Genomic DNA, 15,065 nt, shown 5'->3' on the forward strand with positions numbered 1-15,065 from the left:
TATGCCTCCTCCTCAGCGTGGAAATCTGAAATGCTGAGCTGGGACGTACTGTTCTCACTGCTGTAGGGATGAACTTTATGTTATCGCAGCTTTTCATCTACCTTCTCTACTTTCTTCTTCTCTCCCAACAGTATAGACCTGCAGACAGATACTGTAAAGAAGACGCTGATTTATTAAGAGTCAGAAACAGACAGGTGTTCGCTGATGATTTCTCTCTTCCTCTCCCTCCTCCCCTCACAAACTCCACCCATGGCTGTGGCCTTGGGCAACTCCTCATTTTTATTTTATCTCACCCTTTTTTTTCACCCTTCCCTGCACTCTCTCCTCCCTCTGTCTCGCTTGTTTCACTTTTGTCATGCTTATTTTTTTAATATCCACTCTCCCCTGCCCTCCCTTCCCTCTCTATTAGTCACATTCATCTTCGGATTGTTATGATTGCTGTGCGTTCCTCTGCCATGGCCTGCAGGAGGAGTGAGTTAGTACATGTCAGCGAGCACAGGTATGCGCCGTGGACACCGGCTGGCTCATACACCGGCTGCTGGAGCAAGGAAGGAGACACTTGTTTGCACGGGCTGCAAACCAAAGCTCCAAATCAGCAACAAGGTAACAATGCAGCACACAACACACTACAGCTACTACTATTACACTACACTGCATTTCTGACAAGGCTGATGCATTTCAGATGTTGAGCATGATACAGATACTGTACAGCTGGGTGATATGTGTGAAATCAATATCCTATATTATTCAGAATATGTTGCCATATTGATATGTGCATTGCAATATTATACAAAATCAAATACAAGAATCAAACTGATGCAATCTTTTGCTTTTATTTGTATGCATCATGTCAGAAAAATCCTACATTACGCAATATGATAACTTAATTGGGATGCAATTCCTCTAAATGCTGATCGTTATTTGTAATTATAGCTTATCCATATGCAGATTTGATATTGAACATTAATAATAAAACAAAAAAACAGTTTGTATTAATATTTTAACTCTCTTAATATCCTCACTGAGGTCACTATTAACTCATTTGCAGTGAAACGTTCAAACCCACATTTTATTTTAAATTCTAGCAGAGATCCCAAAGTGATCAAATTTGTCTGCTTACATCATCACATCATCATTTTATACATTGTTTATACAAAATGTTCATTAGTACAGTTTTAATACTGTAGTTGGTAACTTTTATGAGAATAACTTTGTGTCATATTTGCTGAAACTGCCACTTTATTCTGCAAGAAGTAGATGAGACAGATAGACTGTGAAAAAAAAAATCATGTTCTTCCTCCTCTTTCTGCTGCCTCTAATGGCATTTGCTAAAATCCACTGTACACCAAAAACAACCAGAGCTGTGGAATCTCTAAAGCAGCTGTCAATTTTGTCAATCACTGTTCTTAATCTGTGGTCAAACTGTAAAACTAGGCAGCGTTGATCTAATAGATATAATGAGTCTGTCATGTTATTGTCTATTGCTCACCTCAGATGTTTTCATAAACAGGTATTAGTGCACTGTTTAGCTGTAAAATAAGAAAGTTTCTGACCTGGCCACCATGTTGGAAACAGTTGACTAAAGAATCATGCAGCACCCACTGGACTGACCACCTCTCTCATTTTACAGCTAAACAGTGCACTAAAATATGATCATGAAACCATTTGAGGTGAGAAGTAGACAACTCAGTAACAGAATCTTGATAATATCAATCGTCATATTTGATCAGTTTGACAGTTTGACCACCGTCCACAAGCAGTGACTGACAGCTGCTTCAGAGACTCCTCACCTCTGATTAGCCACTTAAGTTCATGTGCAATAAAGCCGAAAGAAGCGCTACAAAGTGATCGAGTTGGCAAAGGAGTATGATTTTCTTTTCGCAGATTATCTGTCTCATTTAGTGCTGTGTAATTATAGCGACATTTTAAGCAAATATAAAAGAAACGGTTATTTTATTTATAAAAAAATGTTACCAGCTACAGCTAAAAAGCTACTGGAGAACCGAAGCAAAATCTATGTTAGGGGTTAAAATAGCAGTGTCAATCCAATCTGCACCATGTTACTCATTAAACTAATCTGAAATCATAATTAATCATAAAAACCAGAATGATTTAAATGAAATTAATGTTGCTGCTTAAATAAACTCTCAGTGAGAATAGTGATGCAAAGCAAAATCACAATCAGCTCTAAAGCCTGTAGTGACCTGTTTTGCTCTCACAAAAATGGGGACAATTAGACGTCAACCACTGCTGAGTAAACTCGTGTCCCGAGGTAACCCACTCCCACCACCACCCCCCGCCATCATTCTTTTCATGTTTGATTAGTGAACATAGTTGATACAGCAGCAAGCAGGGAACACAGAGAGAGATGAGGGAGCTCAAGCATGCTGTAGCAGCTTTCTCTCTGTCACCAACTCACACGTTTGACGTTTAGTGAAAGCTGCACGAAGGCACACACACACACACACACACACAGCCACAGGCATTTCTAACGATGGAGCTGCACACACACTGATGCAAATATGCACAAAAACTATGCAAATGTGCACTTTTTCATGTAAGTGCTTCTACTTATTGTGAACGCACACATCACATTCATATAACACAGTGGTTGAACACACACAATGCACACGCTTCAGCCGATAACATGCACACTGTACACGCTTCCACCAAGGAACATTTTTCTCCCCAAGTCTGTGTGCTTCCTCCTCACTGTGTCTCTTTCTGTCTCAAAGCAGGTGCTGAAATGAGACACTAAATAACTATTAGAGTTAGAGGAAGGGCGAGAGAGGGGGAGGAGAATGAGAGAAAATGAGAGAGCACTTCCCCAACAGTAGCACAGAGAGAGGGAGAGGGAGGGAGGGAAAAGGAGCGAGAGGGAAGGGAGAGCAGAGGAGCTTAGAGAGGGGATCTGCATTGTAAGTAGCTCTGAGAGCAGCAAGTGGTGGCTGTTTTTCAACCTGTTTTTGTTTTCCCGAGGAGGCGGCGAACAAGGAGAAGGAGAAGAACCAGGCAGAGGAGCGCAGATTTAAAAAGTCTGAGCTGCTAAAAGGAGAAAGAAACTGAAAGAGGAGAAGAGGGGGAGAGAAGCCGGGAGGAACACAAGGCAGCAATGGATAGCAGAGTGGCTCAGCCTGACCCTGGGATGGCATGGATTCACACACAGCTGCTGGCTGCCGTCCAGCACACACACTAGGCAGCTAACACCAATGAGGTACAGTACTGAAAAACTTTTAATTTAACAAAGCACTCACATTCCATTTTGCTCTAAGTGGGAGATTTTTGCTGCTGAGTGAAAGTTGAGCTGTGTTATCCGCTTTGTGTGTCACTGCTGTGCAGCTTGTCAGGTGCATTTATCTGACAGCATATATGTTCTGAAAACAAAGCTAGATACTGTTTCTATGCGGGTACAGGAAACAACACGGGCATGAGACGAATTATCAGGACTCCTGTTAGCCAGGAAATTTTGCCTCAACTAACAAAACCAGCTGTTTAAATAAACTATCCCAACATATGCACATGCATTGCAGTGGAATACAGACTGAAATCTGACAGTTTCACCCTTGTTTTCACTCTTCTCTGACACAATAGTTGCAGATCTGCCAAATATCTAGCACAAGCAGATGCATAAATCCTGCCAGTGGGATCGTTAACTTCACTATTCATTTATTCTCTTGGAAGAAGTTGCCGCTTGCATTGATAATGTTTCCAGCAGCTCCCAAGGCAGTGCAGAGTGAGGTGAATGTGATGGTAACAGTGCAGCAGTGAGCTGTTGCAGAGCGGGGCAGGTAAGTGCATGTCTGGAGTATGTCGGATGAGGGGTTGTTAAAAACTGTATGCGGCTAAGACTTCTCTGTTCTCCTTTGTGGGACATTTTAGCATAATACTCACACACCTTCTCTGCCTGTCGCTTCAGGTGAAGACACATCCGTGCACTGGAAGTTAACTGAGTACATACATCTGTGTGTGCTCGTAAACGTGTGAACGCTTTGAGCCTTTGAAACCTGAGGATTGATTTCTTTCAAAAACACTGAAAGAAGGCAACTGATAAAAAAATTACCCCAAAATTGGCAAAATAAGTTACAAGAAAATAACCTGAAAATTAGCTGATTTAAAACAAACAAACAAAAAAAAAAACAGAAAAAAACCCTAGAGTTGACCTTAGGGAAGGGCCAAAATAGATTAATTTATACTACTACTACTGCTGCTACTACTACTACTACTACTACTACCAATAATAATAATAATAATAATAATAATAATAATAATAATAATAATAATAGCAATTTGAAAAATATTTATTATGATATTTTAATAATTAATTAATAAATATGGTTTTCCTGATATTTTCCCTAATTTTCCAATCATTTATTTATTTAATTATAAGCTAATTTCAGGTCATTTTCTTGTCATCTTTTAGTTTCTTACGTTTCTTACTGCCTTTTTCCCCATGTCAAATCAATTTTCTCAAGTTTCAACGGTTTAAATGCTTGTGAAAGGTGTCTGAACGCAGCATAAGAAAACTTATGTTGATCCAGGTCTCAAAGGGTTAATGTACATATATGTTTCCCAAAGGCAGAGCACAATGGTTAAAGGTTTTCTTTTGCCCTTTCTCGCTGTGTTTTTGTTTACTAATGTGGAGCCTCTGACTGATTGTTTACACAGCTTCAGGAGCATTTAACACATTTATGACATTTTATGTTCTCAGGAAGCATCTTCTCAGTGAATCAGTTGTGACCTACATGTCAAACACCTTTAAGACTTTTTCCAATCAGTGAGAGGGCGTGCTGTGGTGATGGCTGTCTCTTCTGTCTGCCGTCCTGATGACTAAGTGTATTGTCATGTTAGTTGGCTGCTGCTGCTGCTGCTGCTGCTGTGCGTCTGAGTGTACGGATAGTCTAGAGGTACATATTTTGGCTTGAGTGCAAATAGATAGCTATGGGTGTTTTTTTAGATTATCTGATTAACTACGGTATGTCTGGACTGGAACACAGCACCTGCACATTGGGCAGACGTGTACCACCACAAAGCATAAATCAGGACCTTGAACCATTTTACTGCTACTTTATTACAGGCTGGAGATCCCGTGTGATGGCAGATGTCTGATAACAGTTTTCTTGAATAGTCATCACATAGGGAGAAAAAAAACATTTTGGATGAGTGATTTCCTTGCTATTGGATTTCTAGCCTATGAGCACGCTACCGTACATTTCACACACGAGTTCCCTCTGCATGCCTGCTCATATCACACGCAAATTTATAAATCACCACAGGGCCCCTCCCTCTACCCACTTCCTTTCCCCCCTCCACAACTCTATGTCTGGAGAGCACCTGCCCCATCACCTGCCACTCAGACAGTGGCTGTCTGAGCGTGGGGAAGCGTTCCAGGATGCCACACCTCACCCTCCGTCTCCCCCGTACCTCCCCCAAGTTAGCCTCACATGCAAATGCTACCTGTGCTCCTCGTTTAAATTCACGTGCACACACTTGGCTGCTAACCCAAACGTGACTCTGCTCTGTTTTGCACTGACATGTTTTTCTTTAAAAACTAGGCTAAAATCATTATTGACTGAAAGCAACCTGCCCTTCAGTGACACCAATATTTTTTACCAGGTCCTGTCAACTTTTTCAGCTTTTTTGGCTTGTGGCCTAAATAGCAGTGGCCTTAATAGCCCATAATAGCAGCTCTTGCTCCTGCACGTGTACAGCTGAGCTGCTTTGTTTGTCTCCCGCCTCGGTTTAGTGGTCAATTTCAGAGGAATGAGCCTGCCGAGTCATCCAGGGAATGTGGAAAAGTGTCTCTGTGTGTCAGAGGGTCTCATCTGGGGGTTGAGCGCCTACAAAGATGGACTTGAACTTGTCTGCAAACCTGGACTTTAAAAAGAGACCACCTACTGCGTCAAACTCTGTGCATTCACTTAATCATAATTCAGTGATGTGATGGGTTTGATTAATTAGCAGAAAAGTTGAGTTTTCTAAAGCAAACAAAGAGCTGTGACTCCTTGCTCAGTGCACAGACTCTGTCATTTATTAGTTAATCTCTGTGTCAGAGAATATTTGGCCCATGCACGAAGGTTATGACAGACAGAAACTCGAGCCCAGAGGCAATGTGTGCAGAGCACAACCCCGGCTGCACACCTGTCTTGCACTGTAGCCCTTGAGTTATTTCACATTGTGACCCAGTAAGTCACTGTGTGTGTTTTACATTTGTACTCGTGCAAGATAATGCTTTTCCGGCTCTGGAGGAGTTTGCTGAAATGTTTTGTTTTTTTGTGCCTCGTTGCTCTCCTGGGAAAAAAAAAAAAAAAAACCCAGACCAGGTGTTTGACAGCAGCAACTCTTCTTTTTCTTCAAGGGCGTTTCACTCTCGTTTCAGTTCATCCCTTTAATCCTGATGACACTGCTGGTATTCAGAGTTTGGCTCTGAATAGTTTATTGCTGTAGCTCTGGGCTGAAGTGGAATCGTTTCTGGATGGTCAGCTCGTTATGTGTGTTCCACTTTTACCTGATCACATTTCAAAACAACAGGCGGCCTAGTGGATGGCTTGTCCATACCTGTCCACATAATAAAAGCAAGAAGTTGGGTGAAGGAGGGGGTGGGTGAACAAACTGCTAGTGCTCAGCTGGTAGGGGGGGCGGAAGTGGAGCAGAGAGCTAGAAAACCGAAAGGAAGAGAGCGCAAGTAAACACAGGAGCAGATGAATGCGGGAGATGCATCAGCAATTTGCTGTAAAGTAGGTCAGCCTCTTGAGAGCTCAGTGGCAAAGGATCAGATTGGAATCAAAGTGCTCTGATTGACAGTTTGAGTACAGCAAACCAAGACGCATCCTTTCAGTGAAATTCACACTAGAATAATAAAAACACAAATTAAAACTGCAGCAGACACATGAATGGCACTCCTTCTTTTGATGTTACTCGGGTACTGCAAAGCTTCTAGTGCTGATAAATGGACCAGAAAATGAATTACCAGTTAGTTTGGGGATGGATTAAAGGATAAGGCTTGTCTAAGACTGTTAAGGATAATGCTGGTGATATTTCATATTTTCTTACTGGCAGCAAGTCCCATAAAAAGACCAAAACCAACAATGCATTAGACTGTCCATCAGTACTGTCCTCCCTCCCTGCCCCGTCTTTGACTCTTAGCCCCATTTCTCATTGTTTACTACTGAAGACATAAATCTTTAAAAAGTGTGTCACAAACAAATTTTCTGGTTAAATAGTTTCCTTGAACTGCCAAAAATTGCAGTTCTTAGCAAGCCTTACTGCTGAAGAACTATTTTCAGTGGTGGATTAATCCACATTTGGTGCTTTATTGAATATGCAATCAACAGTTACTTCACAATAAGTTAAAGTGAAAACACTTTTCTATTTCCAATTGTTTATCAACCTAAAATATTGTTTGTTACTCAGGATTTTTTTATACATATATTTGTTTTGTGTAATTGGAAATACATGTATTTTGGTTTTGGACTTCTGTTTATTTTCTGACATTTCACATTTCATTCACAAGACTAAACAGTTAATCAAAAACACATTTTTCTAATCCACAGGTTATTGGATAATGAGTATTACCATTAGTTGCAGAATTTAAACCGTTAAGATGGGTCACGTCATTGCATAACTTATAACTTTTTCACGCAGCACAATATCTGTTATTGAAAAAAACATTTTTAATAGCTGTCAAACATAAAATAGTTTTTGAGCTATTTGTTAAACCACTTTCAAAACACTACCAGTCAGGTGGTGTTTTGAACAGAGAGTACACTACTATGTTTTTTTCCCCAAATGTGTTGTATTTCATTTTTCATATGTCCGTGTAACCTGACAAAACATCCTAAATCAGCACTCTTTTTCTTAGAATCTCAACTCATACAGATAACCATCTTTGTCAGAAGGTACTGATTATGAGCTTTTCTGGATTTACTGCGCGTTGGATGCTTGGCCCTCCATCGACTTGGTAGCTTTTGCGACTTATGACAAAGCACCATAATTAGAGCAGGTTATTTCCATAAGTTTGTCAATAGCTCCTTTGTGTCTTTAGTATCCTGGCTGCGTGTCTCCTGCGTGTCAGCTCATCTGTGACTGCAGTTGTTATGGTGGCAGAGGAAACTGGCGGGGAAGGGGAGGTTAAAGGTCCAAAAGTCTTGCCGTTTACATGTGAGATGGTCGCCATTTTTTTCAGCCTTTTAAATGAGAGATTGCTGTTTGTCCGTCTCAGTCAGCGGGAATCCTGTCGGGTGAGACAAGGTCAGAAAAGGCCTCTCTACGTCTTGTCGCTTTCAATCAAAGACAAATTGCATCTCAAGCACACACTCACATTCAGGTGTGTGTTGTAGCTGTGTGTGAGTGTGAGCCAGTGTGCATCTTCATAGTGTCTCAGAAGGTCGTGAGTAAAGTTGCCTGAGGCTGCAGAGGCAGATTAGGAGGTCCCACACCATGTGTAAACATTTGGGCACCCCCCCCTGCAACCGCCCGCCTCCTCCATAGCCTCTGGGGTGCTCACCTGTCTCAGTGGGTGGAGGAGAAGAGGAACAAATACCAAGAAACTCCGTGACCTGAATTCACTCAGCCATTCTCACACCATTTGGGCGTCTGATCTTCCTAAAAACATGCAGCTTAGTGCGTCACCTTGACATCTGCTGCGCGTCCTCTGATTGGAATTCAAGTCTCGCTGAGGAGTTTGTTTTGATTGAGATTTAAATGAAACCAATTAAAATACCAAGAAGACATGGCCTGATTTCCCATCCAGGTGTTTTAGACGTACATTTGGAATGCTGCTCCCATCAGCTGGGTTGAGCAAATAACTTGGCAACTCACAATCATCTCACCACAAGGCGAGACACATTGGAGATAAAATTTTACCATTTCAGAAAATGGAAAGCCACATTGTTTATTGACAAAACCCTGCCTACCTCAAACGAGCATAAAAACTTATTGCATAATGTCTGAATTTTATCAACAAGTTCCCAGTTGCCTTTAATTGTTTTTACGTCAACACAGCATCATTTGCATGCAGATAATTGGATGTAAAACTGGCACACAAGACTGCAAAAAGGTGTAGTGATGATTTGAGGTTTTTATTTTGAAAAGCTTTTTTAGATCCACACCAGCCTATCACAAGCAAATATCAACATATTCTGTGCTAAAATGTAGCATGAACACTAATAACTTGACACTGCACACCACTTTTAGGTTAAAAAAAAAGTTCTTCCTATTGCCATGTTAACAGAGTCGCATCTTTGCCAGTGTTGATAGAAAATGGAACAAAAACTCTCAAGAGACCATGAGGGTGGTTTTTCCAGAAGTGACGCTAAATGATGTCACGTCTTGTCCCGGCAGACAATGCAGAGCTCTTTAGTCTACTGCCTTGCAATTAGTGGTCTGATGTGACCGAGTTAAACTGCGATCTCACACACACACATGAGCTGGTCACACCACACTGTCAGGACACTCCAGTCTGTCTGACCAAACACACTGGACTTACACTCATGGAGAGAAGCTGTGTGCTGGGGGAAGGGACAGACGCTGTGAAGTTTCCACAGTCTGATCAGGGTTAAATAAAATATAAGTTGGATTGATGTCCAGATTAACACTGCAACAACTTAAAATGACCCTCCAGTATGTTGTTTAGTGACCTCCATCTGTGACCAGTAGATAGTACTACTTTTACATCAACATAGCAAAGTTATGGTACATTTAGCCTGACATCACATTCTTGCTAGCCATTTCCAGCAGGGGGTTAATTTAATTTGGTATCACTCTAACTAATTAATAGCAAGTTTTTTTTTGTTTAACTTGACTTACAACAAGGCAATGGAGCTTTTTTTTTGACTCTGGCACAAAAAGAAGATGCCCCCCCACCCTCCAAACCTGTAGTTGGTAACTTCTATTAAAAAGAAAAACTTTGCTCACGTGTGCTGAAACTTACACTACATTGGCACGGAATTAAATTGGACAGAAAAATTGTGAAAAACATCATATCCCCCTGTCAACTCTATTGCCTCTGTGTCCCAATAGCCTTACTGCATATCCATGCAAACAACCAATCAGGTCCGATCTCTGACACAGCTGTCATTCTTGTGGATCACTGATCAGCTTCAGTTAAACTATGCAGGGCTGATCAAATGTTAATGTAGTTTCTGTTATTGTGTTGCCTATTTATCACCTCACATGTTTTCACAAACTTTTTTTACTTAAGTGTTTGGCTGTAAAATGAGAAAGTTGGTTTGGCCACTGGGTTCTGCTTTGTACTTTAGTCAACTATTTCCAACATGGTGGCCAGGTCACAAACTTTCTCATTTTACAGCTAAACAGTACAGTAAAATAGTACAATAATATTATGTATAATGATTCACAAGTGATCAGTCTTGCCTAGTTTGACAGTTTGACAGCAGTTCAAGAGCATCGATCGACAATATTGGCAGCTGCTTTTGAGACTCCTAGGCTCTGATTGGTTCTTTTTGGTGCCCTGTGGTAGACTCAAGCAAATACCAGGCAGCAGCAGAAATAGGAGGAGGGACATGTTTTTATTGTGTTTTTTAACAAATAATCTGTCTCAGGTACTTCTTTCAGAAAATAGTGACAATTTTTCACAAGAGTTACCAACTGTAACCTCAATCCTGCATGCAAAGTTCAGTCAGTTTGAAACCTGGTTTTTGTTTATCACCGTGTAAACTACTGGAAAAATAAATATGAATATAAATTTTAAACTTATATGGGTTACATCCAGGGTACCTGGTCAAAGCAACTTCCATGTTTGAGCAGCTGAAAAAAGGGACGTTGGAAATGTCTCAAAACTTCAACAGTTTCAGAATTCTTGTGCCATATCACACAAAATATGAGTAGGGAGAGTCTCTGTCCTGGCAAACCCTGACTTACAGTAATCGCATAAGCTAAGTTTCAGCTGGATAAACATCCACAGAGAATCTGTGTATTCAGATCAGCAAACTTTAGGAAGTTTGTTCCAGAAAAAAACTCAAGTAACAACCTGTGATGAGGGAAGAGACATCACAGGTTTGTGGTTACATCCAATTTGCTACCAAACAAACTTTTGTGTTTGTTATTTTTTTTCTTTTGAGACTGCAGTCTCACATGTATACACACGTGTTCCATACACATGATACGTGACCTCACTATTCTGACTGTGGCACTGAGCCCAAGAGTGTCTGGTTCCTGCTGAAGATAAGATCTTTTGAATTTGGTCACAAATGTATAGTTCCATTTTTAGGTATATTTAGGTAGGTAGGTAAATATTGCATTTTCTGAGGGACTACTTTCAGCTGCAGGTTTATACACATTTGCTGGTGTATTTGAGTCTTTATTACAGGGTGACATTTAATGTATAAACTAAATTAAACTACAGCATGTTTATAGTTGGGTCAGCAATTTTTGTTTAAATCATGCTGTACCTACTTGTGGAAAAAACACAACCTGATGATGTGAAAAGTGTGCAAGTCACAGTCTGAAATTGTGGTGTCATACAGGGAAGGTTTATTCTGATGTTTGAATGATATGTTGATGTGACCAACTTGAAGTGATGTCAGACTGATGCAAATGCTTAGTGTAAAAAAAATTTGTTTTATCTTAAAAAAGTTATTGTCTGGGCTGCCTCAATTTTAATTTGACTCATTTCGAATCATTACAAAATTACCTCAACAAGTCTTCTCGAATTCAGTCAACTTAAAATTTTAAGGCAGCCAGGGCACCAACTTTTTAGTTAAAAGTTAAAATGTTTTTCTGTACAGTGTAACCAACTTTGCAGGACCACACTGACCAATGTATTCTCATACAGGAGTTTGTATGATGTCTCACAAATTTAGATTGTGTTAAGAAAAAGAAATAATGTGACCTGATGATGGGATGTGATTTGACGTACATACATAACTTAAAGTGATTCTATACTGACCTTTGTTTTTTCATAAGGGTATGAACAGCGGACTCCTGGGTCAAAGTCCTGTGTTTGTTTGACCCATCCAGCATGCAGGCCTTCCTCACTACGCAGACTTTGTTGTTGTTTATACTAAGTCACCCAACTTTCTCCACTCCCATCACATGAGGGATGACAGCCTGTAGTGCATAGATCACAGCCTTGATAACATGGGTTACATACAAATTACAGTGCAGAACTTTTCATAGGTAAAAGTGCATACAGTGAATGAGAATGGCCTGCACTGAGCCAAACAAAGTAGATTGCTGTTTTCAGACTGCAATATGTCATCAGATAGATGAAAACGTGATGAGTCATTTATCGACCGTGAAACCCAAATTCCACACACACTTAAACACTCTTAAACTCTTAAACACCAGGTGCAGATATATTATGATCATTTTCCTCTCTGAAGCCTCCTCCACAGTTCAGCTTTAAAGAAGTGTTACCATCATACTCCCTAACATTAGAAAAGTAAACAGTGCAGAAGTGAATTTCTTCATCTCGATGAACCACCAACAACTTCAGCAGTGAATCCATTTGTTTTAACACTCTCATCTCCCCCTTGGCTAACGTCAAACAAACTTTAATTATGTGATTACACAACATTTGGCTTCGTCGTGAAGCTGAATCAGCAATGGATTTATATTCATATTCATGCGATACACGCCATTAAAGGATTATTCTGAGGCCTAAAAGATGAAAAAAAATCACAATCAAAAATGCTCCTTGTATGGCTGCTGGCATTAAAAGCATGCCAGAGTGCCATTCATTAACTGCTACATGCAGACATGGCGTCTTAGGGAAGCCTAGTGAAATTACAGGGGGAGACACTGGCAGCAAAGTCCATAACAGTCACAAATAACACCCTGCTGTGACAAGGGAAATTACACGTCTTTGGAATTGAAATTTTAATAGCGAGATATAATTGTATCAGTGTGAGGAATGTGCAGCCCTTGTAATCGGATGCTTTCATGTTTTGATAAATGTGGCGGTGAAGCTTATTGTCAGTTTATGGGATCTTTGAGGTTTCGTGATCAAATGTGCAGATAGCTAATTTTCTACAGAGAGTGTGATGATTTATGTCGACTCGGCTGTTGGTGGAGGATTATGAACATTCATCCATTAGGATAGTATTGACAGATAAGATGATCATGACATTGAGACATAGGTGTTCTTAACAATATACTGTAGGCTAGATAATGAATAATACTTAATCTGATGTGACAGACTGCAGATAGAGGTGACTTAAGTTTGGTTAATACTCAACATCTACAGCAGGATTACAGTATAACCAGCCAGTAATCGCATGCAGACACCAATGAGCTTGTGTCATTATGCAGCAGTGCTCTGGATATGTTTATATGGCTCAGTGGCTGCACTATATGAGTGGATCAGTATAAGCAGTTCCCACACCCTCTCAGGTGTCCTGTGCTCAGGGCAGCCTGGCCCAGGCACACAGACAAAGGCTGCCTTTGTCTGCAGCAGGGAACAGGTAACCATTTGTGCCTGCACTACTTTGTGTGCGTGTATGTGTGTGTGTGCACTCCTGTTTGTGTGCGTGCATGCAAGCGTATGTGTGTGTGAGGAGAGAAACAGAGAGAGATAGCATTGACCCGGGCTGCCTGCCGTTGCCACAAGAGCAGGTGTGGCTTTTCAGCAGCCTCATATTCACAGCACATGTGCGCTGTATAAAAAGGAAGGTAAACTATTATTTCCACTCTGTGATTTTGCAGGCAAACAAACACTATTATAAACAAAGTTATACTTTTGGGAAAAGCATTCATTTATGCCTCTCCTATATTCTTGTAAATTACAGGTGTACAGTTTAATGTTATACTTGCTACAATGTAAATATTTCATAAAGATTTACTGTGTGTGCCAGTGTGATAATTAAACTCAAAATTACAAATATATATCTGTTACTGGAGGGTATCATTTATCTTACAAACAAACAAAAGGAAAATGTTTGATTATAATTACTTTTTTTTGTCATTTAAATGTAAATAGATGCCAGAGTGAATTTTGGAGAGAAAAAAAAAAATCAAAATTGACCTTGTTTGTTTAAAAAAAACAAAGAGGGGGGCGTAACGCCAGACCCAGCTAAGCCCTGAATGCTCAAATCCTAGAAACACCACTGCGTACATCTCATATGTATGGGGTTGCTGTGAATGGATTTAACTCCTGCAGACCAGAGTGAGGACAGCAAATGTTGAAAGGGAAAAACATTATTACTGTTTGTTTATTAACCAGCCTCTGGCCACCTGTCAGTTTTCAAAAGTGTCCAGCAGGCAAAGCAAGTTGAGTGTCCCTGCTTTAAAGGATACTCATTTCGGGTTTCAAGATTATATTATGATCAAAAACGGCTGGCTGAGGTGTTCTTAAAAAGGCCCGACAATAAAATAAATTGAAATAAAGACATGCATAAAGTTGTTTTTTAAGTTTGAAACCAGCATTAAGTCAGTCATTGTTCTATTACAATATGGATTTTAGAACAAAATGTTAAAATCATTTTTTTTCTTAGGCCAACATGGACAAGAAGTTAACATGCTAAGAAAGAAATGGGAATGTAAACAATTCCATGACACCTGAATAACTTGTAATGTACAAAAAGTATCAGAACAGCTGCTGACGAACTTGTGGTGAGATTTGCATATCAAACTCGGTCTCAATCTCTGCTGCGCTGTATGCATTGAGACACAGTAGACACTTTTCTAAGCTAATGTGGCTAAGCGAATGTGCCGTGGAGTGATGGCTAGATGTGAGACAGTTGCACGCCTTTGTGTGTTTGAGTGTGCTGGCTGTGTTTCCTTTGAACAAATAGAAAAAAAGAGATACACAGTTCACAACTGGCATTCAGACAGGAAATCAGCTCTGAGAGTAGTTATTGTGGCTTTGCTTGCAAGGCTAATTGATAGGCTAAATGCTACAGTAAATACTGCTTCAAGAAAACACAAATGTTTAAGACACATAACCTTAAACTCTGTTGCTATTTATATGACCTATAAATAGCAATGCTGTTCTATATGTCCCCTCTGCTTCTAGTACTTGTAAAATTTGTAGGTTTCTTGCCTGTCTTTGACCTGCATGCCCTGTTCTTGTTTTTTGTTTGTTTCTTTCTTTCATGTGTTTTCCAAAG

At 40.2% G+C, this 15,065-nt stretch overlaps 1 protein-coding gene across 1 annotated transcript in view; it reads left to right on the forward strand.

Annotated features, from left to right (window-relative positions):
* Positions 1-2,865: 2,865 nt before the first annotated feature.
* arhgef19 (Rho guanine nucleotide exchange factor 19) overlaps positions 2,866-15,065 on the forward strand; it is a 38,435-nt gene continuing 26,235 nt past the window's right edge. The window contains exon 1 of the mRNA XM_042492001.2: positions 2,866-3,214. The gene's annotated coding sequence lies outside the window, so the exon portion shown is untranslated. The remainder of the gene's footprint in view (positions 3,215-15,065) is intronic.

Source organism: Plectropomus leopardus, chromosome 9, assembly GCF_026936395.1.
Source record: "Plectropomus leopardus strain MGB_pleo_1.0 chromosome 9, ASM2693639v1, whole genome shotgun sequence".
In the NCBI taxonomy this organism is placed as follows: Eukaryota; Metazoa; Chordata; class Actinopteri; order Perciformes; family Serranidae; genus Plectropomus; species Plectropomus leopardus.